The sequence below is a fragment of the Amblyomma mixtum genome, chromosome 2, assembly GCF_055824585.1.
Source record: "Amblyomma mixtum isolate Tamu chromosome 2, ASM5582458v1, whole genome shotgun sequence".
Classification (NCBI taxonomy): domain Eukaryota; kingdom Metazoa; phylum Arthropoda; class Arachnida; order Ixodida; family Ixodidae; genus Amblyomma; species Amblyomma mixtum.
Genome location: NC_143013.1, coordinates 164,548,467 through 164,556,578, shown reverse-complemented (window position 1 = coordinate 164,556,578; position 8,112 = coordinate 164,548,467). Strand labels below are relative to the sequence as shown.

At 44.1% G+C, this 8,112-nt stretch overlaps 1 long non-coding RNA gene across 1 annotated transcript; it reads right to left on the bottom strand.

Annotated features, from left to right (window-relative positions):
• Nucleotides 1-3,313: 3,313 nt before the first annotated feature.
• Nucleotides 3,314-7,499, bottom strand: LOC149361466 (uncharacterized). Its single transcript, XR_016288418.1, has 4 exons — nt 7,124-7,499; nt 5,439-5,573; nt 4,739-4,890; nt 3,314-3,803 (listed from the first exon to the last, which is right to left on the bottom strand). It is a non-coding gene; the product is annotated as an uncharacterized LOC149361466 (long non-coding RNA).
• Between the last annotated feature and the right edge of the window lie 613 nt (nt 7,500-8,112).

Genomic DNA, 8,112 nt, shown 5'->3' with positions numbered 1-8,112 from the left:
GCCAGGCCGATCCTGCCATTTGGGCTGCTGGCACAGACCTTGTTCCGAGGTCCGCAGGGTTCACGTCTGAAGGAACGTAGTGCCATTGCTCTGGTCGTGTAGAGCTCCTGATGCATTCCACCATGTTACGGACATACACATAATAGCTCCGAGTCTCATTATGTATGTAACCTAGGACCACCTTGCTGTCAGTGTAGAAATTTACAGCAGCAAGTTCCATATATATTTCACGACTGACGAGCTCTGCTAGCTCCACTGCCAACACCGCGCCGCACAGTTCAAGCCTTAAGGTGGTGTGTTCCGGATGTGGTGCTAGCTTAGCCTTTCCTGGCACGAACCCAGCATGACACGCACCATCTGGATATGTCACCCTGAGGTAAGCCACTGCAGCCACAGCCTTGGTTGATGCGTCGGAGGATATGTGCAGTTCCTTGCGCTGTGCGGTAGTGAGTGAGGCAGGGGAATAGGTGCGAGATATGTCCAGCTGCTCGAGTACTTGCAAGGAGTCTTTCCACGTCTACCCCGCGGCCCTCTTGTCTTCAGGAAGTGGACAGTCCCAGTCGCATGTCCCAATGACTAGCTCTCGGAGGAGGGACTTCCCTTGAATGATGACTGGAGCAACAAACCCAAGTGGGTCGTACAGGCTATTCACCACTGACAAGACACCGCGCCGAGTGAATGGCTTCTCTTGGATTGGAGTCGTAAATGTGAAGACATCCTTCTTCAGGTTCCAAGAAACTCTCAGACTGCGTTGGATTGGTGGCGTACCATTGCACAAGTCAAGATCCTTCAAATCCTTGGCACGGTCTTTTTCTGGAAATGCTTCCAACACTGTAGGGCAGTTGGAGGCTATTTTGTGGAGCTTGAGGTTTGACGCGGCCAACATCTGCTGTGTGCGGCGTATCAGGCTGATGGCTTCCTTGTCTGTAGAGAGAGACTTCAACCTATCGTCCACATAGAAATCCCTCTCGATGAACTGCCTGACGTCGCTGCCAAATTCTTCCTCTCCTTCTCGTGTTGTTCTCCGCAGCCCATACGTTCCAACTGCTGATGAAGGACTATTTCCAAACACATGAACCTTCATTCGATACTCCGCCACGTCACTGTAAATGTTGTTGTTCCGGAACCACAGAAATCTTAGATAATTTCGATGGTCATCTCGCACCAGGAAGCAGTAGAACATGTGCTTAATGTCCACAGTTATGGCCACGGGTTCCTTCCGGAATCGGTTGAGCACTCCGAGCAGGCTGTTGATCAAGTCTGGACCGGTAAGCAGCACACTGTTTAAAGACACGCTTTGAACTGTGCACCGGAGTCGAACACAACTCGTGTTTCGCCTTGTTTTCGTGGGTGGCAAACACCTAAGATGGGGAGGTACCAACACTCTTCTCCTTCTCGAACTGGTGGAGCTTCCTTGGCACGGCCGTCATGAACATCTTGTCCATGAAGGCCGGGAACTGTTCCATCAGTTCTGGTTTTCTCTTCAAGGTCCGTTGGACAGCAGTGAGGCGTGACTCGGCCAAGCACTTGTTATTCGGAAGCCAAGGCCTTGGAGAGCGAAAGGGAAGAGGCGCTACCCAACTGTTGGATTCGTCCTTCGAGAACTCGTCGTCCATCATCTTCAATAACTTCCTGCCCTCGACAGAAAGGGAAGGCATGTTGTCATCCTCCGTTGCCTGGAACAGCGTTTCAGCGATCCCAGCGTCATAGCTGTGTTTTCTAGCAGCGTGCTGAGCTGGTTGGAAGCAGTGTCTCGACCCTTGCATGGCAGTGAGTTTCTCATTGACCAACAAGTGCTTCTCACATGGCTCGAAAAGGGAGGGACGCCATTTTTGAGGACGTTTGTTTTGAGGTTGCTGACACAGTCCGGTGTGCGACTTCGACTTACTCAGACATTTCCTACGATGACCCATCCCAGATCGAGTGTCTGAGCAAATGGAGCATCAGCCGGTCCGTTGCGCTGTTGTCGAACCTTGTGTATTCTGTGGATGTCTCTCCCGAGGAGAAGTAGAATCTTGGCCTCCGGGTCCAAACAAGGAATGAATTTATCAACAGCTCTGAGATGAGGGTGATGCAATGCCACTTCCGGTGTTGGAATCTCGGTCCTGTTGTTAGGCATTTCGTTGCATTCGATAAGCGTTGTTAAATGAAGCTTCACGGAGCCATGAATGTCTTCTAAGAGAAAGCCAGACGCCCTTCTTCCTCTCGCCTCGGTAGTTCTAGCACATGTCCTTAGTGTGTAGGGGGAACTGTGACCATTGAGTCCGAAAATGTCGAAGAACTCTGTTCTTGCAAGGGACCTGTTGCTCTGGTCGTGTAAGATGGCATACATTTTTGCAGTCTTGTGAGGCTGAGTCGGATGACTGACTTCCAACAAAAAGATCCTAGAGCAGGATTTGACACCGTTGCTTTGACCGCAGACCTCTGTGCACTTAGATGACACCTCAAGTGCAAAATCCTTCTCTATAATTGCATCTTCAGCATCGTTCTGAGCTACAGGAGGCTTGTGGCTGACATTTCCAGCATGAAGCGCCGTGGCATGCCGATCGCTACCACAATCGTCACATTTGAGAACTGTTTTACACACTCTTAGTCTGGTTCCACCTAAGGATCCACTTAGTAGCTGGAACATTTTTGCAAAAATGTTCCACCTATATAGCTGGAACTATGCTCCAGATACTCCAAAATATGTGGAACAAATTTCCGAGGTTTTAGCCGGAACAGTGCTGCGCCTATATATCTGAAACAGCGTTCCAGGAATTTAGCAGGAACGCTGCATCATATAGATAGCTGGAACCCCGTTCCAGGTATCTTGTGAACCACATATTTCACTCTAGAGTTCCTTGCACGCAGTGCACTGTTTGTACAAACCATAGTAAAATAATTTTGTCTATATATGAACAAAATTATTCCACAATAGTGTTGTATATGCAGTGCACTGCACACAAGGGACTATAGGGTGAAATATAAAGTTCACAAAACACCTGATATGAATGAAATCATCCTGTAGTAATTCTTAACAGATATACTATATGCATATTCCTGTACCCTTAAACCACACTTCTTGCATCAAATTCACAGTATACAATCATGATTTCTGTTGGTTGGACACCTAGTCCATCAGCCAAACTATACAAATAGAGTCTGATGCACCCCTAAGTTTAAAGCTTGAGGTTGTGGGATGAGAGATATTAAAAGTCTTCTTTCATCACTATGCAACCTAGAATCGCCTCCTGCATAGACAAATGGGCAATAATACACAGATATGCTTGCACTTCAGCAGTGTTGTTCATGGTTGATGAACACAAGCATCCATTACATCAAAGCTTTATTTCACTGCCACAAAAAATACAATACTTAATTACTCGGAGGAAATTGAGGCTTTTATTTTCAAATATGACAGCTGTCTCTTAAGATGCTATATTTGATGTGTTAAGCTTTACCTTAACGCTTATCCGAAACCTTCAATCCTTTATTATCAAAACCATGAACTATACAGGAATGGCTGTGTCTAAGTAAGTCTGAGGCCTTTAAGCAGACTCTTCAGTTTGAAGGATATCAGCCCTTTATCAAATTTTTCGTTTTGTAGCAGCAATGTCTGAACTAGTCCCAAAGTTTAGCCAAAAGCATGCGGATAAGAAAGGTACAAAATGAAGTAGACAGCTAGGCACAAAATAAGGGCACTCTCCATAGATGAGCCGGGAGCACAAGGCAATGGTGTTCTTCCTGGTGACGATCATTATCAGTCCGTCGTCAGTAATGATACATGGGCCTGGTACGGGCCTGTCAGTGTTGCATCTCCCCTTTAATGCAAAAACAGTCCAGGCTATACGCAACAATTCATTGACTGCCTTGATACGATGATTTGCATGATGCATTATTTCAAATGTAAAACAATAAATGCTCATTTAAATTACTCAACGAGGATTCGAAAGACACTACTACATATGAATCAGCATGTAATATTAGCCTAGGCCCCTAAATAATTTATAATTGAACTTTTTCTGTCATGCTAATTCGGCTTCAAAAGCTGAACGATAGCTGTAACATCAAAAAGTGCTTTTGTCACGTGAGGCATGGAAAAACGTCCATGTAGTCACTGCTTCTTTGTTTTGATTTACTGCACTGCTGAAGTCAGCCTTCTTCAAGAACCACAATGACAACAAATGAGGAAGCAGTGATCATACTGCAGTTTTTTCACGTCTCACATGACCTGCAAGCACACACTGACGTCAGAGTCCTAATTCGGCTGTTGAAACCGAAACAGCACGAGAAAGAAATGCAATTATAAATTATTTATTGGTCGTAGGAGAACACCGGGTGGTAATTCATGCATAATAATGCCTCACACATCACCACAAGCAAGAAAACACGAATCAAAATGTTAAGTGTCTATAGTTTCTTAAGCTCAATTTTAAATAAGCATGAAAAACATTAATCACTGCCTATAATGATTTCTATTCTGCATTCTTTTGAATGTATACCAGTGAACACTCATTTGAATGGCTAGTTTTTATAGCAGTGGAAGAACTGAATGCTAGCCTCCATACATTCTTTGTCAAGAAAAATTCATCACTTATATTAAACAATAAAATAAACATGCACCACAGGTTCTTGCACATTTTCAGCCAAGTATTACAGACATACCTATTATGCTGCCCAGGGACCCCAAATATTTTATGCATTTTCATTGTTGCTTAAGTCTATCAGCAGTAATTACAAAAGGAAGCTGTCTTACCTGTGTGATCACACAGAATTCAGAATTTTTTGGTCGAAGATACCCATCCAGCTCCACAAAATCTGCCCTGTGAAGTGCCTGCTGGACATCTCTTATTATCTTTCCATATCTTGCATTGTTGCTTTAAAAAGAATTTCTGCTTCAAGTGTAAGCTGCAAAAAAACACCAACTTAAGCACATATTTTACAGAAACTATTATTCGACCTTCGTAAGGAAACTGCCTATAATTTGCAAAGATATCAAAAATATTGACAATTTCATGAGTCTATTGGGACCTCACACAGCAAGACACCAAATGCAGATGCTAGGGAAAATTGCAAAATGCAGAATCTATGCTCTACCTTTCCTATTTTTAAATAAGTAAAGGTAAGGCCACTAAAATGATCCAGATACTGCCGACCATTACCTGTACAGATGACAGTTATGTAATGCACTGCATATATGCTGATTCATTTATGTGCTCCAGGGTAAGTTACATTGAAACCACATCCTTGTTTTCCAATGCAACTTGCAATAGCTCTTTACAGATGAAGGAATATGCAACTAGTGACATGCACTGAGAAAAGTGATCACTACCAGCAACATAACAGTTTATATTTATTCATAGAGGATGTGCTGAAGTGCTTTGCAGGTTGCATTGTGCTATGAAGCTTGTTCAAAATTCTTGACAAGAACCAAAAGCAAAATAGCATACTCTTACCACGTCTGCATTCAATGAGTAGGCAGGCAGCTGTTGTGGAGTCTCAGCCTTATGAGCCGCAAATGTTACATGCAGAAGAGCCTTCATTCTTGTCCGGTTCAAGTGTCCAGCATCAAACGCAACATCCTGTAGTGCCTAAATGTGAACAAAAACTTTTACAAAATTCATTCCAATGAGTATTGTTAGCAAAATCACACGGCAGCCGAAAAATGTGTGCACTGAAATCCCATGATTGTTTCAAGGACATTGCATATCATTGCAATGCCTTTTACGTCACTGCAAGGTCTTGTGATACCAGCGTAACATTTGAAGCTGTGCATTTTCATCATCAGGTATACTACTGAGGTAGAAACCATTTATTATAAGCAAAGAAAGGCTACTGTTACCTTCAATTCAAGCAGGGCATCATTTAGAGAAACAGCTGGCTGAGAAACATCAGCATTGTGAACAATAGATGCAGCAGCTACTTTCTTTGCATGCAGTTCTCTTGTTTTCTTTGCCGAGCTTACAGAGCTAATGAATTTGCACTGTGGGAAAACCACAATATGAAAAGGCTGAGTGCATCAATTTAGTGCTTACATTTCGTACAATAAAACATATTTAAAAAGATATCTTTATTTTCACAAAATAGACCTAACATAAGCTTACATTATATTTACAGGAGCTTTCAAAATTTTACTCTTTTTCAAAAATATAGTAATATAATATAATATAATATAATGTAATATAATATAATATAATATAATATAATATAATATAGTGATATTGCATGCAGTTACCCTTGAATATCAAAAGTTTTTCAAATAACAAGCATATACTTTATCACATTTTACTCATCGCCCTGACAACTGGTTCAATATGCCATTGCACACAAAGAAATCACATTTACGTGGCGTCTACAAAACAGATCTACGATTCGCACCGTATTTGCTACAACAGGAATGAACACTAAACAAGATACCATACAACCAAACGTGCGCACGCTTACATTACCTGGACGTAAAGGCACAGGATCATTTCGCTCACCTTTTTGAAGCCGCTAACTTTTTAACGAGGGAAATATAAAGGGCGCTATTAGCTAGTATACATACTTCAGAATAATAACGATGCCTCAGGGCTTGTCGATCGGCACCTTCTACGCTTGATATAGGCACAGATCGAGCTTAACGTAATTCGAAATCCAGAACTGAAATCCGCCCGGCACCGGCAACTTGCAATCCACAACCACAGGAAACTATAGCGTATGGTCCATTTCGTTGCGGAACCCGAATTCGCAAGGTCCATGACGAGCGCGCGTAAACCTGACCACACACGTAAAAAAGCGCCCGGAACGCAACGGCCGTGAACGGCGCCGGCCGTGGAATTAGCAGCTCCTGCTACTTTAAACATAACCGCCGTACAACTGAACAGCATTCCTAATTGTACGGCGGTCATAGCTGACAAAGAATTTCTGGCAATAATATCTTTAGTAACCGAGAGGAGGATCCTGGCGGAACAGCGAGCCCTATCCGCAAAATTGACAACGCCATTGCCCGCGTGCGTAGCGAACATGTGCACATTTCAATCTTCCAACCGTTGGTTCCTGCTCTAACCCACCGGCGCGGCATAATGACTAACCTAGGAGGAGCACAAAACACACATGCGCCACTAATTAACCTTACAGTAAATAAGAAAAAAACACCTACCTTTAGCAATTTTCAGCGATCCAAAGGAGACGGCGTCCTCTCTTGGCGGAAGGTACTCAAATATCGCGGCGTAGTGCGGAATACAAAATGAACGCACAAATTAACGGAGCTTGCCGCCAGTGGCGCGCGAGAGAGATACTGTATCAGCGCTGCGGGCGCCTCAGTTGACGAAGCGGTGGCGCTGTGGTCGTGTTAGTGGCTCCGAGAAAAAAATCTGTGCTCTCCTAAGGGAGGAACTTTTCTTTACTATGGTGTTATGTTTTTCGGGCTCCTGCATGTCCGGGGCCGTCGGCGCGGGTTAGCGCGGGTCATGGCGGGTTCCGTTGCACGCACACGAACGTTAGTTGCGTCATACTACCGAGCTCCGTACGGGCTGTGTGTGCGGGCGGTGTTGACGATTTTGTGATGGCGCGGAAGTGATTTCTGCCGTCTGGGCTCAGTAACATGCACTAACACTGCGTAGCACAGGGCTGTTTTAGCATTTTGCGGGCATCTAAATGCGCACGCCGCTACCATGGTTCAGTGGCGCGATCTTGGAAAGAGCGTCAGTGGCTCTTTAATATTTCTGCCGTTTCGAGCGTAATGGTCATGCATTGCAATCTTCCGGTCCCTGCTGCGCTTTAGGAGTGGGTATCGTGGTATACGTTTGAAATAAAAAGAAAACTACGGTCGCATTGACGGATGTGTAAAGCAACGCATTTGTACAATATTCAAGCTTTCTGCTGCAATGATATGGAACTCTTTCACTTTAGAGTCCAAACACGAAATGGATGTTTTAACATCCTACACTAAAATGTTACGAGAAGTTGCAAGACACCCTGCTTATTGCGTATAGGGGGCCTTTTATGTGCTGTGGCCGTGGGTGCATAAAAGGCGTTTATAAGCTAGAGCACAATGTGACGCTCAAAGACGGTAAAAGGTCATCATCTGTCCCGCTCCTTGTTGAATGATTTCGCGCGGCAGACGTCCTCAAAACACTCAGCGAAAGC